At 38.5% G+C, this 20,467-nt stretch overlaps 1 long non-coding RNA gene across 1 annotated transcript in view; it reads right to left on the bottom strand.

Annotated features, from left to right (window-relative positions):
- LOC105529232 overlaps nt 1-20,467 on the bottom strand; it is a 172,610-nt gene that overhangs the window by 139,322 nt on the left and 12,821 nt on the right. Inside the window, exon 2 of the long non-coding RNA XR_001004478.1 lies at nt 16,182-16,298. This is a non-coding gene — a long non-coding RNA (uncharacterized LOC105529232). The remainder of the gene's footprint in view (nt 1-16,181; nt 16,299-20,467) is intronic.

The raw sequence follows: 20,467 nt of genomic DNA, 5'->3' as shown, positions 1-20,467 counted from the left end.
CTGACTTCAAACTATACTACAAGGCTACAGTAACCAAAACAGCATGGTACTGGTACCAAAACAGAGATATAGACCAATAGAACAGAATAGAGCCCTGGGAAATAATACCACACATCTGCAACCATCTGATCTTTGACAAACTTGACACAAACAAGCAATGGGGAAAGGATTCCCTATTTAATAAATGGTGTTGGGAAAACTGGCTAGCCATACGTAGAAAGCTGAAACTGGATCCCTTCCTTACACCTTATACAAAAATTAATTCAAGATGGATTAAAGACTTAAATGTTAGACCTAAAACCATAAAATCCCTAGAAGAAAACCTAGGCAATACCATTCAGGACATAGGCATGGGCAAGGACTTCATGTCTGAAACACCAAAAGCAATGGCAACAAAAGCCAAAATTGACAAATGGGATCTAATTAAACTAAAGACTTCTGCAAAGCAAAAGAAACTACCATCAGATTGGACAGGCAACCTACAGAATGGGAGAAATTTTTTGCAATCTACCCATCTGACAAAGACTAATACCGAGAATCTACAAAGAACTTAAAAATTTACAAGAAAAAAAATCAAACAACCCCCTCAAAAAGTGGGCAAAGTATATGAACAGACACTTCTCAAAAGACGATATCTGTGCAGCCAACACACACATGAAAAAAATGATCATCACTCGTCATCAGAGAAATGCAAATCAAAACCACAATGAGGTACCGCCTCACACCAATTAGAATGGCGATCATTAAAAAGTCAGGAAACAACAGGTGCTGGAGAGGATGTGGAGAAATAGAAATACTTTTACACTGTTGGTGGGACTGTGAACTAGTTCAACCATTGTGGAAGACAGTGTGGCGATTCCTCAAGGATCTAGAACTAGAAATACCATTTGACCCAGCAATCCCGTTACTGGGCATACACCCAAAGGATTATAAAATCATGCTGTTATAAAGATACATGAGCATGTATATTTATTGCGACACTATTCACAATAGCAAAGACTTGGAACCAACCCAAATGTCCACACTTATAGACTGGATTAAGAAAATGTGGCACATATACAACATAGAGTACTATGCAGCCATAAAAAAGGATGATTTCATGTCCTTTGTAGGGACATGGATGAAGCTGGAAACCATCATTCTCAGCAAACTATTGCAAGGACAGAAAACCAAACACCACATGTTCTCACTGATAGGTGGAATTGAACAATGAGAACACTTGGACATAGGGTGGGGAATATCACACACTGGGGCCTGTTGTGGGGTCGGGGGAGGGGGGAGGGACAGCATAAGGAGATATACCTAATGTAAATTATGAGTTAAAGGGTGCAGCACACCAACATGGCACATGTATACATATGTAACAAACCTGCATGTTGTGTACATGTCCCCTAGAAGTTAGAGTATAATAATAACAAAAAAAAAAAAAATACTGGCAAACTGAATCCAGCAGCACATCAAAAACTTATCCACCACAATCAAGTCAGCTTCATCCCTGGGATGCAATGCTGGTTCAACAAATTCAAGTCAATAAATAAAACCCATCACATAAACAGAACCAATGATAAAAACCATGATTATCTCAATAGATGCAGAAAAGGCCTTCGATAAAATTCAACACCCCTTCATGCTAAAAACTCTCAATAAACTAGGTATTGATGGAACATCTCAAAATAGTCATAGCTAGTTATGACAAACCCATAGCGAATATCATACTCAATAGGCAAAAGCTGGAAGCATTCATTTTGAAAACCAGCACAAGACAAGGATGCCCTCTCTCACCACTCATATTCAACATATTATTGAAAGTTCTGGCCAGAGCAATCAGGCAAGAGAAAGAAATAAAGGTTACTCAAATAGGAAGAGAGGAGAGTAAGTCCAGTTGTCTGCTTGCAGATACATGATGGTACATTTAGAAAACACCATCATCTCAACCCAAAAACTCCTTAAGCTGATAACCAAATTCAACAAAGTCTCAGGATACAAAATCAATGTGCAAAAATCACAAGCACAAGCATTCCTATACATCAACGTTAGACAAGCAGAGAGCCAAATCATGAGTGAACTCCCATTCACAATTGCTACAAAGAAAATAGAAACCACGGCTCAAGGAAATAAGGGAGAACACAAACGGAAAAACATTCTGCGCTCATTGACAGGAAGAATCAACACTATGAAAATGGCCATACTGCCCTAAGTAATTTATAGATTCAATACAATTCCCATCAAGCTACCATTGATTTTCGCCACAGAAAAAGAAAAAAATACTTTAAATTTCATATGGAACCAAAAAAGAGCCCATATACCCAAGATAATCCTAAGCAAAAAGAACAAAGCTGGAGGCATCACACTACCTGACTTCAAACTATACTACAAGGCTACAGTAACAAAAACAGCATGGTACTGGTACTAAAACAGAGAGACAGACCAATGGAACAGAACAGAGGCCTCAGAAATAATGCCATACATCTACATCTGATCTTTGGCAAACCTGACAAAAACAAGCAATGGGGCAAGAATTCCCTATTTAATAAATGGTGTTGGGAAAACTGGCTAGCCATATGCAGAAAACTGAAACTGGACCCCTTCCTTATACCCTATACAAAAATTAACTCAAGATGAGTTAAAGACCTAAATGTTAAACCAAAATCTTAAAAACACTAGAAGAAAACCTAGGCAATATCATTCAGGACATAGGCATGGGCAAAAATTTCATAGCTAAAACACCAGACAAATGCCAAAATCTACAAATGGGATCTAACCAAATCAAAGAGCTTCTGCACAGCAAGAGAAACTCTCATCAGAGTGAACAGGCAATCTACAGAATGGGAGAAAATTTTTGCAATCTATCCATCTGACAAAGGTCTAACATCCAGAATCTACAAAGAACTTAAATTTACAAGAAAAAAAACATCAAAAAGTGAACAAAGGATATGAAGAGATACTTCTCAAAAGATGGCATATGTGGCCAACAAACCTATGAAAAAAAAAGCTCATCATCACTAGTCATTAGAGAAATGCAAATTAAAACCACAATGAGATACCATCTCACGCCAGTTAGAATGGAATTTAAAAAGTAGGAAACAACAGATGCTGGTGAAATTCCATGGGGAAATAGGAATGCTTTTACACTGTCAGTGGGAGTGTAAATTAGTCCAACCATTGTGAAAGACAGTGTGGCGATTCGTCAAAGATCTAGAACCAGAAATACCATTTGACCCAGCAATCCTGTCACTGGGTATATACAAAGGATTGTAAATCATCCTACTATAAAGACACATGCAAACATATGTTTATTGCAGCACTATTTACAATAGCAAAAACTTGGAACCAACACAAACGCCCATCAATGACATACTGGATATAGAAAGTGTGGCACATATATACCATGGAACACTGTACAGTCATAAAGAAGAATGAGTTCCCTTTGCAGGGACATGGATGAAGCTGGAAGCCATCATTCTCAGCAAACTAACACACGAACAGAAAACCAAACACTACATGTTTTCACTCATAAGTGAGAGTTGAACAATGAGAACACATGGACACAGGGAGGGGAACATCACATACCAGGGCCTGTCGGGGGAGTGGCAGGCAAGGGGAGGGACAGCATTATGACAAATACCGAATGCATATGGGGCTTAAAACCTAAATGATGGGTTGATAGGTGCAGCAAACCACCATGGCACATGTATATCTATGTAACAAGTCTGCCTGTTCCGTACATGTATCCCAGAACTTAAACTTTAAAAGAGAAAGGAAAAAATTAGTCTAGACTTAACATTCACTTTTTAAAAATATTTCTGTGTTGTTTATATTTTCCCCACTAGGAAAAATAAAAAGTGATAGTGAGAAAAAGAGGTGGAGGTGTGAACGCACCTATTCCAAGGTGTGGATCCAGTCCTCCTGGGGCATTCTGCAGGTAGCCTCAGGCTACCAAAAGTTATCTTCCCGGTATCTGAACTGACAAGCTCAACATTCATTTTGATTTCATTTGAGTCTGAACATGTTTATGCTCACCTTCAAGGAGAAGGACATCATATTCCTCATTCCTTGGAAATGGTACCTTGGATGCAAGGACATAGAAAGCAGAGACACATAAAGCCAATAAACTGTTTCATTCTTATGTGTTGATTACATCTAGGGCCAGCTTCAAGTATGCAATCAGTCACACAGGGCCCTATCCTCAGAGGGGTTTAATGTTCTGCTGTCACCCTCTTGAAATTCTTAATGTTACTTTGAATCTATGTAAGTGAAGTCTGATGTGATGATGGAAATGTGCTGGGAACTTAGAGCCAGGCTCATACCACTTCCCTAGGGTGGGTGCTGAGATGCTTACTTTCTTACTTCCTGGAGACCTGGTCTGCCCAGGTTCCTCCCTCCCTGTGACCACAGCTGCCCTCCATCCCCTGCAGGGAGTAGAGATGGGATGGGATCAGGCAAGTACACTGGATGGCAGCCACACTAGCAACACTGTGGTGCATCTGGTGAGCAGCTGACCAGTCTGTATCTCAGAAGAGGAAGTCTCTCATTTGCGCATCCCTGATCCAAGTACCAATCTTCTTGTGACATGGAAGCTGAAAAGATCCTTGGGTTTCTCCTGTCTTTCATGGGTTGGGGAATGTGCCTGGCTTGATCTTCCCAAACCCCACCCCCAACCAAGGCACAGTTCAGCAGTTTGGCTGCTGGTAGGAATTGGTATCTGACCTGCATGGTAGGTCATGGCCTCAGGTAACTATGAAGGTCTGTACTTGTCCATGGAATATTCTCATGCCCAGTGTCTATACTTGTTCCTCAAATATTCTCATGCCCAAGTACCTGTGGAGAGAAAAGGATCCTATCTTCTTCTTTCTAGTTTTCCTGAATCTGGTGTTTATCTTAGGCACTCTTTGAAGGGGATTAGCCACAAAATTCAAATTGTGTAGTTTCAGTGTTTCTGTGTATGAGTTAAATGCTCTGATATTTGAAAGTAGCAGTGCATAGTATAAATGAATGGTAAAACATGTTAATAATTGAAAATTTTAATTTTTTTCACTTAAAACATTAAATAACAAATAGAATACACCAGACCAAGTCAAGAGGAAGAAAGGAAGTTTATGTGAATCTTTAGTGGACAATATTTTCCTGCTTTTTGAACAAGAGGCCTCAAATTTTCATGGTACACTGGTCCCTTAAATTATGCAGCCTTGATGATTAGATTGATTTTCAATCAGCAAAGGAGTACCTTTTAAGTGTAGATATCCTTCTAAGATCTCCTCAGAATGTGTAGATTTTTCTCCATGCCTTATAATACTTCACTTATCTCTATATTTCTGTTTTTAAATTCTGCCCTTACTAAGTTGTAAATTCTGTAGACAACAACTACCTTATTCACCTTTTATCTAATTCCTCTTAAATCTAGAGCAATGGTCCAAATATGGAAGATACTCAATTAAAATTTGCTGCATGCCTGAAAATCACAAATAAGGAAATATTTAAAATGCCCATATGGTTCGGATGTTTCTCCCCTCCAGATATGATGCTGAAATGTGATCCCCAGTATTGGAGGTGGGCCTGGTGGGAGGCATTTGGGTCATGGGGCAGATCCCTCATGAATGGCTTGATGACAGCCCTATGCTAATGAGTTAGTTCTTGCTCTTTTAGCTCATTTAGTGGTGGCTAGTTGTTTAAAGGAGCCTGGCACCTCTGGCCCCCCCCCTCCCTTCTCTTGCCATGTGACATGCCTGCTCCCCCTTCACTTTCTGCCATGAGGAAAAGCTTTCTGAGGACTCACCAGCAGCTGAGTAGATGAGGATATGATGCTTGTATAGCCTATACAACTGTGAGCCAAATAAACCTCTTTTCTTTATGAATTACCCAGTCTCACATATTCCTTTATAGCAATGCAAAATGGATTAACGAAAATGCCTCCAAGGAGCTTGTCATTTTAAAAATAAGAACCCAGAAAAGAGATAAATCCAAACTTTCCATGTTCATCCCTGTTTCTTTTCTGAGCTTCAGGCTATAGTTTCAACTGCTTGCTGGATAAACATCTTCATCTGAATGCCCCATGGACATCTCAAATTCAACATGCCCAGCTTATCTTTATCTACCTTCACCTCATCACCTCTTTCCCTCCTTCTGGGATTTCTAGTAAATGGCTCCACCATTTCCCTTGTTACTCAAGCCAGAAACGTGGCCACTGTGCCTGAATCTTTCTTCTTCCTATCTCCCATATCAATCTTTGAGTCTATTCATCTTACCAGCTAAGTCTCTCTTGATATTTACTTTTAAAATCTCTTCATTTCCTCCTATTGCCAATCACCTCCCCAACGCCCAGTTCAGGACATCCCCATCTATTGCCCGGACTATACTTGTCATTCAGTCTCTCTACTTTTATTATTTTCCCTCCTTATCCTTCCACCTACATTTAATTGATAGAGGATATCTTGAAATAATTGACTGAAAAGTTTTAATTCTGTTTTATGTTGGTAAATTGATAAAATAGTTATATTCAAAAACTGCTTTTATAATTCCTCAAAACCACAATGAGATCTCACTTTATACCTACCAAGATGGCTATAATTTTTAAGTTTTTTAATTGAAAAAAAAACAAAAAAACAAAAAAAAAAAACAGGCCAGGCATGGTGGCTCACACTTGTAAACTTGGCACTTTGGAAGGCTGAGGCAGATGGGTTGCTTGAGCCCAGGAGTTTGAGACCATCCTGGGAAACATGGTAAAATCCTGTCTCTACAAAAAAATACAAAATTTAGCTTGGTGTGGTGGTGTATGCCTACAGTCCTAGCTACTCAGGAGGCTGAGGTGGGAGGATCACTTGAGCCTGGGAGGTTGAGACTACAGTGAGCCATGATTGTGAAGAAAAAGAAGGAAAAGGGAAAGGGAAAGGGAAAGAAAAGAAAAAGAGAAAGAGAAAGAGAAAAAGAAAAAAAAAAGGAGAAAAAGAAAAAAGTGTTGGTAAGAATTTGAAGACTGAAACACCTGTGCATTGCTGGTGAGAAAGTAAAATGGCACAGCCAGTGTGTAAAATAGTTCTGCAGCTCCTCAAAAAAAGGTAATTATAGAATTATATGGGTTAGCAGTTTTTCTCTTATGTACATACCCAAAGGAATGAAAATGGATTCAACCAGATACTTGCATGCCAATGTTTGTTTGCAGCATTACTTACAATAGCCAAAAGATGGAAATAGTTCAAGTACCCATCAACAGATACTTGGATAAAGAAAATACCGTGTATCTATGTATACAATGTAATATCACTCAGTCATAAAAAGGAATGAAAGTTCTGATACCTGCTACAACATGGATGAACCTCAAAAACATTATATGATATGAAAGTAGCCAGGCACAAAAGGAGGAATCCTATACAATTCCACTTACACAAAATAACAAAAACAGGCAAGATCATAGAGACAGAAAACAGATTAGAAGTTTCCAGGGGCTGGGGTGAGAGGGAAGTAGACATTTACTGCTTAATGGATACAGAGTTCCTGTTTGGGTGATAAAAGAATATTGGAAATAGATAGTGGAAATGGTTATACAACATAGTGAATGTAATTAACACCGCTGAAATACACACTTTAAAATGGTGAAAATGTCCAATTTTATGCTACAGTTTACCACAACACATAAAATTCTTTCCAGAAATAACATTCATGTACATTAAAGCCAAAAAAAATCCTTCTTTAAATGGATTATCTGAAATTTAAAATTATATTAGTAGAATAATTGTTCTTGATACATATTTACGTGTGATATTTACTTTCTTTGCTGTAAATTACACTATGTGAATGCTATTTTCCCCAAAACATTAAAATTTTCATTAAATTATCTGAATTTTTTTATAGCTGAATTTTATCATTAAAAAATTTGAAGTTGTTACACCTTTAATGGACTCTTGCCTGAAGTCTACATTATGTTTCATTGAGAGAGCACTCTTATTGATTATTTATTTATTTAGAGACAGCATCTCACTCTGTCACCCAGATGGGAGTGCAGTGGCACGATCTTGGCTCACTCCAACCTCTGCCTCCCGGGTTCAAGCGATTCTCCTGCCTCAGCCTCCCGAGTAGCTAGGATTACAGATGTGCGCCTCCATGAACAGAAAACTTGTATTTTTAGTAGAGATGGGGTTTCACCATATTGGCCAGGATGGTCTCAAACCCCTGACCTTGTGATCCGCCCACCTCAGCCTACCAAAGTGCTAGGATTACAGGCGTGAACCACCGTGCCCAACCGAGAAAGCACTCTTCACAGTACCTGGTAAGTCCATACCAAAATTGAATGTTGCATATTGAAATTATAGGTATTTCAGGTCAAATATTTTCACAGATACTATCTTTCTGCTATTCTTTAGAGTGCTTTTCTGCAATATACAATTTTACAAAACAAGTTTGTCCAAAAAGTTGCCTCTATTTATGATCCTTCTGAATGTTACATCGAATTTAGATGTTAAATATCGTGAACATTTTCAAGTCCTTCCGTCTTAGCATAGAATACTGATTCATCCAGTTAAAAACAGGAGCTCCATTAAAAGGTTGTTCCCACAAATGGAAATATTGCAAAGCAAAATTTAGAACTTGAGAATTAGATATTACATGCCACTTAAGTCCTCATTAGGTATTTCCATTCTTATGTTGCAGAGATAAATTTGAATGTCTTCCTACTTCTAAGCTTTCCTTTGTCACCCCCAGTAAATATAATTTGCTAAATAATTTTTTGGTGTTCCATTTATTAAAAACTTGCATTAAATATTCCCAACTTATTTTAAACAAAACAGTCAAAGGAATTGTCCACAAAATTTTAAAACCACTGTAGGTCACTTAGGCTGATTTGCAGAGAGTCCTCCAAAGGCTCAGACATGTCTAAAATACAATTATTGATGAGAATAGGAAACAATTGTGCCATGAAAAAGTAGTCTTGTGTATTTAACATTATCAGCATCATGAATTCGTATAGACTGTTTACATATTGATTTTTATATATTCAGAGTTCTATTTAATCTGAATATATTAAAAATGTATTTAATTGGTAGAATAGCAGCTTGTTTAGTTGCATTTATAAAGTATGTATGCACCACAAAAAAATCCAAGTACATACGTTTCAGCTCCATAAGTTTCTTAAATTTACTATAAATATAATGGTTTATACCATGCCTGTTGTCCTTCACCAAATTTGTATTTCTCTTATCACAAAATAATTTCTTGCTCAAAGTTGAACTTTTAAAACTAAACTTGCAATAGTATTCACAATCATGCGAACCAAATGAACTTCCAAAAAAAGTATACTTTGGTTCCATGAATTACATGTTTTTTTAAAAGGGAACATTACTGGAATTGGTTTCTATTATTTAAAGCATCTGATAATACCAGCATAAACTGGCATCATTTGACTGAGAATTTTTCTTCTATTAATGGAGCCAATATATTAAGAATTTTCACTTCACTTTTGGTAAGTTCACTAGAAACCTTGGAAATGAAGATGAGCAGAGCAGTTATTTGCTGTAATACAAAGTCATGTTTCATAGAGTAATAAGGAAATGCATTCTCTGCATCTGTACAAATTAAATTGTTATACAGTTTTCTTATAAATATTAAGTTTTGAGATAGATTTTTCAGCAGACTTTTCTGGTTTCATTTGGTTGGTGGTATCATTTTATGCAAGTTATCCAATCACCATCTACTTTCTCAAGAAACTATTCACTACTTAATTCTTCATTGAATGTAGGCTTTTGACTATTGAAACTCATGGCTGCTGAAAGCATTGTTTGCTAAATAAAAGAACACCATCAAACAATGAAATTAAGTAAATAATTGTAGATGTATACCCTCTAATAAATCACAAACCCACTGTAGTAAATATTGAGAATTCTCTTTTTATGCTTTACCAAAAGACCACCCAACTTCTAGTTCCTGCTCATTATTTCATGTACATTTAACCTTTACTGACCCTTATTTTCTACTCACCATGATGGTTTCCTATGTCTCATAGACTGGCATAACTGACTGGCACATCAGATAGAGAAGTTTCAAATACTTCTCCCACCACTGCCCGAGACTTAAAAGACTCGAACATAGTTGCCTGGCCCCTTCAACAGCTCCTTCTAAGCTAATGTTCAAAACCTTTGGGATAGCCTATGACATTCTTCATGCAATGTACTTTCTCATCTCTTGCCATCCTCACCTCACATAGTAGAGTTCACCTTCTTTGAATAAGGAGAAACGTAGTAGTATAGGGGGAACTAACTCAATTTCCTTAAGCTATCCTGCCATGATTTCCTTGCAAGATCTAAGATCTGCCTGTGGGTCTGGCTGACTCTTCCCCTTCCTTGAGGTATCAGGCCAGATGTAACTTCTACTAGGAAGGCCTTTTGGACTGCAAGTCTGAGTAATGAGCCTTTCCCATCTGCCCTTGCTGTGCTCCTCCTTCATAACACTCACTGCTCTCTAGTAGAATCTAACCTGTGTTCTTTTCTGATCCTTCTGTTTTAACTAGTGTCCAAGAAAGCAGACATGCCTTACTTACCATTATATAGCTATATAGTACACATAGTTAGCCCTTAAAATATTATTTACATACATGAATGACAATAAAAGACAGCAAATAATCAGTGCCAAATTAGTAGTATAGAGAGACAATAACTGCTGTGAGTACAGAGGAGTAAGAGTACACTTTAGACCCATTCCATTTCACTAAAGATATATTTGGTCTAGATCCTAAGGAACTCAAATAGGAAGGGTCAGGGTCAGAGTTAAGGTTAGGGTTAGATTTCAATAGGGTAGGGCCCAGGACATACATAACTATTGGAGCAGCTTGCCTGTAGAGTATGTGAAAGGGCTTGGAACATAATGAAAAATATCAGTGAGGCCCCGTTGTAGGTCTTGGATTCCAGTCTAAGACATTTACTTTATCTTGTAGGCATGGGGAAGTCACTAAAAATTTGTGGGCCGGCATTCCAGCATTTTACAATACAGCTAACTAGATTTAGTTTGGTAAAGAACATACTGGAAATCCTGAAGCTGTACATTTCTAACAAATACTTTCTCAATTTAGACTCAGAGCTGGGTCTGCCTTCCATAACCACAATCACACCCACAGAATAAAAACTAGTCAATGAATTTCTATAGATGCCCAGAAATTCCTAGGAAGCTGAAGAGTATCATCTTAGTCTCCAAAAAAAAAAAAAAAAAAAAAATGCACGCAATGTTAACATCTCAGTAATTGGGAAGGGTCCTCAAATCCTTCCAGTAATGGAGTTAGATATACCTCATGTTGGCAGTGACATTCAAACTAGTTTCTCAAATATGAATTTGAAAACTCATTATATAGATGTACACAAGATATTCTCATCTTTTTGCCCCTTATTCTTAAGCCTGTCAGAAACTTCTTACCAGTTGAATGGGAGCCACTGTACAAATGTAGTGTGTGTAGACTCACTCACACACACACACACACACACACAGCACCAATGTGATTCAGACATGAAATGACTTGGCATAAAGCTGTTGTCAGCTGTGTTATTAAATGCACCACTCTAGTAATGCCTGTCCCACTTCCTGTGCCTTCATCCCACCTCCCACTAACCTTGCTGTCTTTCATTTTGAATGGAAGTACGTATTAAGGAATCCAGAAGGGCTCTTTCTCCTTTAACACTAGCAGCATTTTATCGTATACTATCTGGTTGGTTGGCCATATGTATCTACCTTCGTACCCATAACACAAACACACATGTGGCAAATATGTCCTTACTAAGTACCAATGCAGATGACAATTTGGGAGGAGTTCACTTAATCAATTCAAATGGCAAAGCAGATAAAAATGGTAAATTTCACAGTTCAGCAGTAAAATAATAGTACCCTGTTATTTAACCGACATGGACAACAATCCTCTCTTAAAAATATGCATCTGACCAGTTTCTTTTATATTCAAAGACACATAGTTACATCTCTCCTCTTCTCTTGCCATCCCCACCTCACATAGTAGAGTTCACTTTCTTGGAATAAGACCTTCCAGAGACACAACCAATAATTTTGCTCATCCAGAGCCAATAATGTTGTCTTCCACACTCTGGGTTGACAATCTGTTCTTGAAATGAAGTTGTCAATATTATACCCATCAGTCATCACCAAAACTTGTCACAGCTAAGATGGTGCAGCTTAAGTGTTTTTCATGCTTTTAGGATAACAGCCTTTCTCCTAAACTAATGTTTGCTCATTGCAATAAAAGAAAAACAAGCCCATAAAAGTTTGCTTCTGAAAATGAATATGAATAATTCCTCAAAGCTGGCTTGCACATACCACCTTGTTTTCACCAGCTGTTTTCTATTTCCACTGTTAGGAATTGGGACTGTGGTTTATTTTAATGCAAAAGAGGTGTTGATTCCATTACAGGAGTGGTTCCCATGTATTATGGCAGAATCAGCAGGAAAGCCTATTCTACTCTTTAGGATAAAAACACTCAGGACTTAGTCATTTAAGATGTTTCTTTTGCTGTGAAAATTCAAAATGTAAAAGATGAGTTACAGTTGGAAAAATTTAGTAGAAATACAACATGTACTATTACCTTTAGACTATCAAATTCCCAGAATAACACACCTATCAGTCCACTGTAACTAAACTGGATGTCTGAGCATCCCATCTTTCACTGAGTCTCCCATATCAACCTCCCCAGCAGAGCTGGTTGGCACTGTTGCCTATTGCCATCCTCTTGCAATGACTAAGGGAGACAATTAGGAGAATATAAGGTAAAACAAAACCTTTTTTTTTGATATAACATGTTTTTAAAAAAAATTATGTAACTCATGCTACTTCTACCTCATCCTCTACACGTGGGGGCTCTCATGTGAAAGCAGAAAATTGTTAGCAGAGCAAATCATAAGCAGTAGTTAAGACATCAGAAACCACCCAGACAGCTCTGATCACTTTTGTTCTTTCTGGCAGATGGGTTAAATTCCAATAGCCGTAATGCCTGTGTCCTATGCCCTCTTTAAGAAATCTACTTGATGCAAAGTACTCTATTAACCATTTTCAATTGTAGCACACACAAGAGAGCTGGATAGTCTTCGAATACAGCCTCTGTAGGCAGGCTGCTGACAACACTCCTCCTTCCTTACATTCCTCCATCCTTTCTGGTTCACTCTTTCATCAACTTCTTCCTGCTCTCCCATTCCTAGGAGGGAGTCTTGTTTTCAATTAAAGAAGAAAAATAGTTTCTAGCCCCTGATTGTCCTTCTCAGAGCATTTTGGGACAAGAACAGCTGCTCATCATCTGTGGGAAATGGTTTTATTAAAGAGATTGGGGAGCATTGATTCAATTCAGTAGACAAGATAAGTCAAAATTACCATGAGCTATATTAGTGCTCTTACTGTTCCAGACTGTGAAAGGAACTGTGAGGATCCTCACTCAGAGGCCACATGAAGGCAATGAAGGAAACCACAATTACCTCCCTGAAGATCTCTCACCAGGACTGTAATTGGGCATGCCACGAGGTACTCAGTGTTAGCTGCAGTGAGAACTCAGTGTTAGCTGCAGTGATGAACAGCCAGCCTGTCATTGCATGTACAGGAACCATCCTGGAACTAAAAGTCTTGGTGACTTCTGAATCCATATCTCATAATGTAATCAATAAAATCCTTCACTATGACCCGCCAAATGCTGCAGACATTACTAAGAAGCATAAATGATGCCTTGCATTAGATTCTAACATCTCCACAAAGGAGAAAATGGAATTCTCTGATTTCGCCATTTACAAAACCTATAGACAAGGGGAAAAAACCTACCCCCACTCCCCAGTTGGGACAACCTCCTACTACAGACCTATTTTCTTTTATTTCCTCTCCTTCTCAAACTAGCTTTTATTTGGGAGGCACACCATGTCAAATACAGACTTCTTTAAAAATCTATTCTAATTTTCTTTTAAATTGGTGCTACATTAAAGAATCAGCAACATTAAGTATATTACGCAGCGTTGTGGCTCTTTACAGCTTAAGGAGAGAAAGCCCCACATTTCCAGCACTTTCAATTTCTCACCTTCCCTCGTGAGAACCCAAATTCTAAATTTCTTAGGTCCTCACCTAATCTGAATCCCAGACCAAAAGACCGCTTAGAAATGCTTAATGAATTAGAAGCATCATGAATTTTTTATCCAAAACTACAAGCTTGAAAAAGATAACTTAGATCACAGATCCAATCATGTGGACTTTTCTTAGAAACAGCAAACCATATTCTCTTGGAGAAAAGGGCTTAAAACCAGCCCAGGGTAGGTTGTAACTTCCTCTGTAGTCACGACTGAGTTGACCAACAGTGGCAACTTTATAAAAGGAAATGAAGATGTAAACTGAGCACAGTGAGCCAGATTCTCCCTCAAGAATTTGAGCTGTAAGGCAGACTAAATAACAAATATGACGACGGGTACAAGAAGCGGAAGCAGTAGCATGTAGAATTGGGTCATGCAGCCATAACGGGCATGTGCTGATGAAACCACTTAGGTTTAGTAGGAAATACTGCTAAGCACTCATGAAGAACATGCAGATTGGACGAAAGTCCCAGCCTGCCTGTCACTGGCATGCAAGCACACTCTCCCAAGGCCCTGGGGGTTGACATGCCTTGCCTGTGGCTTCTGGCTCCCAATTGGACCATCAGAGGACCTAACAACAGGACCAGAACACCTGCCACCTGCACTCAAGATGCCGCATCCACCACAGTCTGAACAGGCACACTATCTGGGGGCCTGAGAATAGGACTGCACTGCCTGGCGCCACCATCACCACCCACACCAACGTTGGGACTGGCCCTCCTGGCCTGCTACTGCCACTGCTGGAAACCACACAAGCCACCTACCATATGACCCAGCAATCCTAGTACTGGGGATTTATCCAAAGGAAAGAAAAGAAAATCAGTATCTCAAAGGGACACCTGCACTCCCATGTGTTTTGCAGCACTATTCACAATAGCAACAACACAGAATCAACCTAAGTGTCCATCAGTGTATATATGGGTAAAGAAAAAAATACACACATACACACACACACACAAAATGGAATATTATTTAGCCATAATAAATCCTGTTATTTGCAGCACCATGGATGGAACTGGTGGTCATTATGTTGCGTGGAATAGCCAGGCATAGAATAACAAATGTTGCATGTATTCACTCATATGTGGGAGCCAAAACAGTTGATCTTATGGAGGTAGACAGTAGGATAATAGTTACCAGAGGCTGGAAGGGTGTGTGGACGGGAGGAAGGGATTAAGAGAGGTTGGTTAATGGGCACAAACATACTGTTAGAAAAGTAAGCTCTAGTGTTCGACAGCACAGTAGGTGACTACAGTTAGCAATATATTGTATATTTCAAAATAGAAGATTTGAAATGTTCCCAACACAAAAGTGTTCAATATCATAAATAACCTCGCTTGATAATCATGTTTTCTATGCATGTATCAAAATATCACATGTGCCCCATAAACATGTATAAATACTATGTAGCAGTTGAAAAAAACATGTAGACTTAAAGGACAGAGGAAGCGTCTTACTTTTTAAATTTCCAGTTCTAGTTTCTACATGACTTTGCTCTATCTTGTTTTCTATTCCTAATGTATACATTCTACTTTAAGTGGGCTTTCATTTCTTCCAAGCAATAAACTTTAAAAAAAAATTGGATTATAACTGGTCCAAGTTACCAATTCACATATAAGGACAATTTGTGTACTAATTGAGAATGAAACCACTACAAAACTAGAGGTAGAAATATCCTTCACATAATTGGTGTTTCCCATTTTTTTAATGCACTAGGGAGTAACAAAAGTCTCACCACATTTCCAATTTCTCCCTATCACCACTTCCAAGCAGCCCAGTGTTGTGAAACTTCTGGACCATATAAATCATATACTAAAGTCCCTGGATTAACAGTCACATTTAACTTTACTGGTTGAAGCTCCAGTGCCTACTCCCGTGATTCCAACAAATCTTTTGAGAAAAAGTTTATTTTATTTTTTCATCATTCCATTCATTTTTTCCACCCTTAGAAATGCTGCATGATGGCTTATGCCTGTAATCCCAACACTTTGGGAGGCCAAGGCAGGCAGATCACTTGAGCCCAGGGGTTCGAGACTGGCCTGGTCAACATGGTGAAACCTCATCTTTACTAAAAATACAAAAAAATTAGCAAGGCAAGGTGGCATGTGCCTTTAGTCCCAGCTACTTGCGAGGCTGAGGTAGGAAGATCACCTGAGCCCAGGAAGCCAAGGCTGCAGTGAGCCATGATCACCACTGCACTACAGTCTGGGTGGCACGAGTGAGACCCTGTCTCCAAAAGAAAGAAAAAAAGTAAAAAATCTCAAAGATGCTCAATGTCTCAAAAATTACCAACTTCTTCTTTCATGGCCCATATTGAGAAAAATGACATAAGAAATTTTGGGTACAATCAAGATGGAACATTATCAAGCTTGGGGAAGCACTGGTTTTATGTTTCTTCTTTTCCCACCTACTCACACATATACCTGTGTTCGCTCCCTTTGCATCATGCCTCATTTGGCTGGTGAACTATTCCTACTCACATGAACTCACCACTGTCTTGTTACTTGTCATGTCTTCCTTTACTTTGTCTTATTAGGAGCCCCTGCTTGTTTTATTTCTTCTTTCTCTGTAAATCTCTTGAGTTTTCCGTCTTGGTGTTTCTCCAGCACATTTTTGTATCCTTATTTGTATCCCTAATGTGATGGACATCTTCCATATTCCATGATGTTCAGGAAAATGAACTAGACTGAGACTGAAGGCACGTGTATCAATCCCAGCTCTGCCACCAGTTGTATGATCTTATCCCTTACTTTTCTCGTCTCTACAATGATGAAGGGTTGAAGCAGATGATCTCCAAAAGCCTTCCTTCTTAATTTCTGTAACTTCATAATAACATTTCTTCCAAAAGGAAAAACCTTTTTAAAATGTTTCTCCCATGACTATGTCTTATCTTTGTATTTCCAGTACTTAATACTGAATATTTGGAGGATGCCTAATAAACACCTGTTAAGTGAGCATATCACCCCTGGCACTGATTTGTGGCATGAGCTTCAGTAATGTTACATTTCATTATCATTAGTGCAACAAAATGGAAAAATGTACATTCTCCATAATTCCAGGTGGTAGAGGTGAGCAGAATAACCTGAAAAGAATATCCTCCATAAAAGAAGTCAAACTGATAGAACTCTACCAAATTTTCAATGGGTCTGCAGGTCATGGAAGGGTTTTGTGTCAGAGGCATGGGCATTTAGAAGGTGGCAGAGTCTAAAGGTACAGGCAAACGTTGGAAGACTGTGATGTGATCTCTTCCTACAACCCTTCACATCTTCAGTAATATTACTAAATTCACAAAATCATTGACTGGACTTTCATGGAAAATGACATAGTGAAAGTTTTCATGTTGCCTGGCGTAGGCTGGATTGTAATGGTATCAACATGCTAAGATTGATGATGATTAGAGATGACCATAAGAAAAATGGAATTGGGAAGTCATAGAAGTTATGTGGTGAATACACATGCACAAAAGGTAGCATATTCAGCACTATGCACAATAACAAAGAGAGGGTATCAACCCAAGTGTCCATCAGTGGATGAATGGATGAAGCAAATGTGTTATACACACAATGCAATACTATTCAGCCATAAAAAATGAATGAGGTGTCATTTGCAGCAACATGGATGGAACTGGAGGTTATTAAGTGTAATAAGCCATGCACAGAAAGATTTCTCATTTTCTTACTAATATGGGAGCTTACGAACTTGATCCCAAGGATATAGAGAGTAGGGTAATAGATATCAGAGGCTGGGGAGGATGTATGGGTGGGAGGGGTGATGAAGAGAGTTTGGTTAATGAGCGTAACATATGGTGAGATCGAAGGTGCAAGTTCTGACATTACATAGCAGAACAGGGTGACTATAGTTAGCAATAACATACTGTATATTTCAAAGTCTCTAGAAGAGAGAACTTGAAATGTTTACAAAGCAAATAAGTGATAGATATCCCAAATACCCTGATGTAATCATTGCACATTCTATACATGCAAAATCCAGCATATTGAGAATTTGAGCCCAAGTCACCTAAACCTTCAAGAAACTGAAATCCCAAGTGACATCTGGGTTACATGTCTCATTCCTTGCCAACAATTAGGGCCACAAATGCATAATTGGATGATTATAAATGTGATAAAATAAGAAATTAATATATCAAACTTATATGGAAATGGTAGGATGCTATAATTAGGCCAACATCAATTATAATGGAAATACTTTCTTTGAATAAGGCAGGATGCATAGTGATACAGCTCATAAAAAACAAGCCTTGGGGCTGGGCACAGTGGCTAGCTCCTGTAATCCCAGCACTTTAGGAGGCCAAGGCAGGTGGATCACCTGAGGTCAGGAGTTCGAGACCAGCCAGACCAACATGGTGAAACCCCATCTCTAATAAATACAAAAAATTAGCCAGGTGTGGTAGGGCATGCCTGTAATCCCAGCTACTTTGGAGGCTGAGGCAGGAGAATAGCTTGAACCTGGGAGGCAGAGGTTGCAGTGGAGCCGAGATTGTGCCATTGCACTCCAGCCTGGGCAACAAGAATGAAACTCCATCTCGAACAAACAAAAAACAAAAAAACCCCACAAGCCTTCTCTGTGTACTAACTAAAAAAAAAATTGCCTTAACAGTATGTGCAATACTGCATTTGCTTTTCTGCCTACACCAAAGTACTAACTATGATTAAAAAGGAAATTATCTCTGGATCTCTGCCTTTTAAAAATTTACCACACCAATAACATCTGAAATCAAAGCTGTTGATCAAAGGAAAGAACCACTAAAATAAGTTGGCATTGTATTGGATAGCAGAGAGATTGAAGCAAAAGATATTCCACCAGCCTAATGACTGGGAAACTCTTATGGAATGTGAACTTAAGCAGGCTGAAATCTAACATGTCATGTGGTATTAGCCCTGTCTCCCAAGACCCTGACTATTCTTTCCTCAGGAGTCACTTACCATAACATCTAAGATTATTTATCTCAGGATACACTTGACTTACCAATAAAATCACTGAGTGGGAATTATCACGTCCCTACAATCATAAGAGTAGCTGAAATGTGACAAACCAGAAAGGTTAAAAAAAAAAAAAAAATGGAGTTATGCTGAGGTTAGCTTCAAGAGGCACTTCCTTTTTTCCCTAAAATGAAAACTATTTTTTTTTTTTTGCTTGACAATAAAAGACACAGATGTTTACACAGAAAGTCAAATAATATAAAAGATACTCTGGTGTCTCTGTCTTCCTCTTATAAGGATACAAATCCTACCAGAACAGGGCCCCAAGCTTTTGACCTCATGTAACCTTACTTGCCTACTTAAAGGCCTTGTCTCCAAACACAGTAAAAATCTCAGGTGCTTTCCATCTCTTGACGCACATTTTCACCAACAGTTTATGTTAGTGTCCATTATCCCTTGCAAATCAAGTATTCTCTACCTCCTCCCACATCAGACTGACAGTTTTAGGATTTTTTAAAAATTTTCTTTGAGATGGAGTTTCACTCTTGTTGCCCAGGCTGGAGTGCAATGGCGTGATCTCGGCTCACTGCAACCTCCGCCTCCCAGGTTCAAGTGATTCTCCTGCCTCAGTCTCCGAGTAGCAGGGATTACAGGCACCTGTCACCACATCCGGCTAATTTTTTGTATTTTTAGTAGAGACAGGGTTTCACCACGTTGGCCAGGCTGGTCTCAAACTCCTGATCCACTGCTTCGGTCTCCCAAAGTGCTGGGATTACAGGCATGAGCCATCGTGCCCAGCCTGATAGTTTTTAAAACAATAGAATCTTGTTTTTGTAAATTTTTATGTCACACTGGCAGCTAGGCGAAATTTTGGGCAGACATGGTTTAGTTCACCCCTTCCCATAAATATTTCAGATATTTAAATTCATGTCAATACAGACCTACATGATCATTTTAATGGTTTCATAATATTCTCTTGTATGGTTATACCATCATTTAAACAGACACTTACTTTTCTAAATTTTAATATTCTAAATAATGCTTCAGTGAAAATATATGCCTAGGTGCATTTATGTTTGTACCCTATTCTAATAATTTCCTTACAGCATATTCCAGGTAAAGAGTCACCTTGTCCCTTTGGGCTTAGAAAATTGGCATTAGAAGATGTTGCTATTCTAATTATTGCTGTGAGTAATAAAGTTTTTGTCTCTGGCCCAGGCATCCATGAAACTGTTATGGCCTAACCTGTTGGCTATGCCAGGAATGTAAAAATCTCAGGTGCTTTCCAGCTCTTAACATTTTAAAATCCAACAATTTATGATAGCGTCCTTTATCATTTACAGATAAGGGATTATCTACCTCCTCCTTTATTAGGCTGATTGCTTAGAAAAAAAAAATCAATAGAATCTTATTGTATTTACAAATTTTTGGGTTTTGGCCATTCCTATTGCTTTT

Source organism: Mandrillus leucophaeus, unplaced genomic scaffold (genome assembly GCF_000951045.1).
Source record: "Mandrillus leucophaeus isolate KB7577 unplaced genomic scaffold, Mleu.le_1.0 Scaffold756, whole genome shotgun sequence".
Lineage (NCBI taxonomy): Eukaryota > Metazoa > Chordata > Mammalia > Primates > Cercopithecidae > Mandrillus > Mandrillus leucophaeus.
The sequence above is the reverse complement of the archived record's forward strand: the minus strand, read 5'-3'. Positions and strand labels throughout refer to the sequence as shown.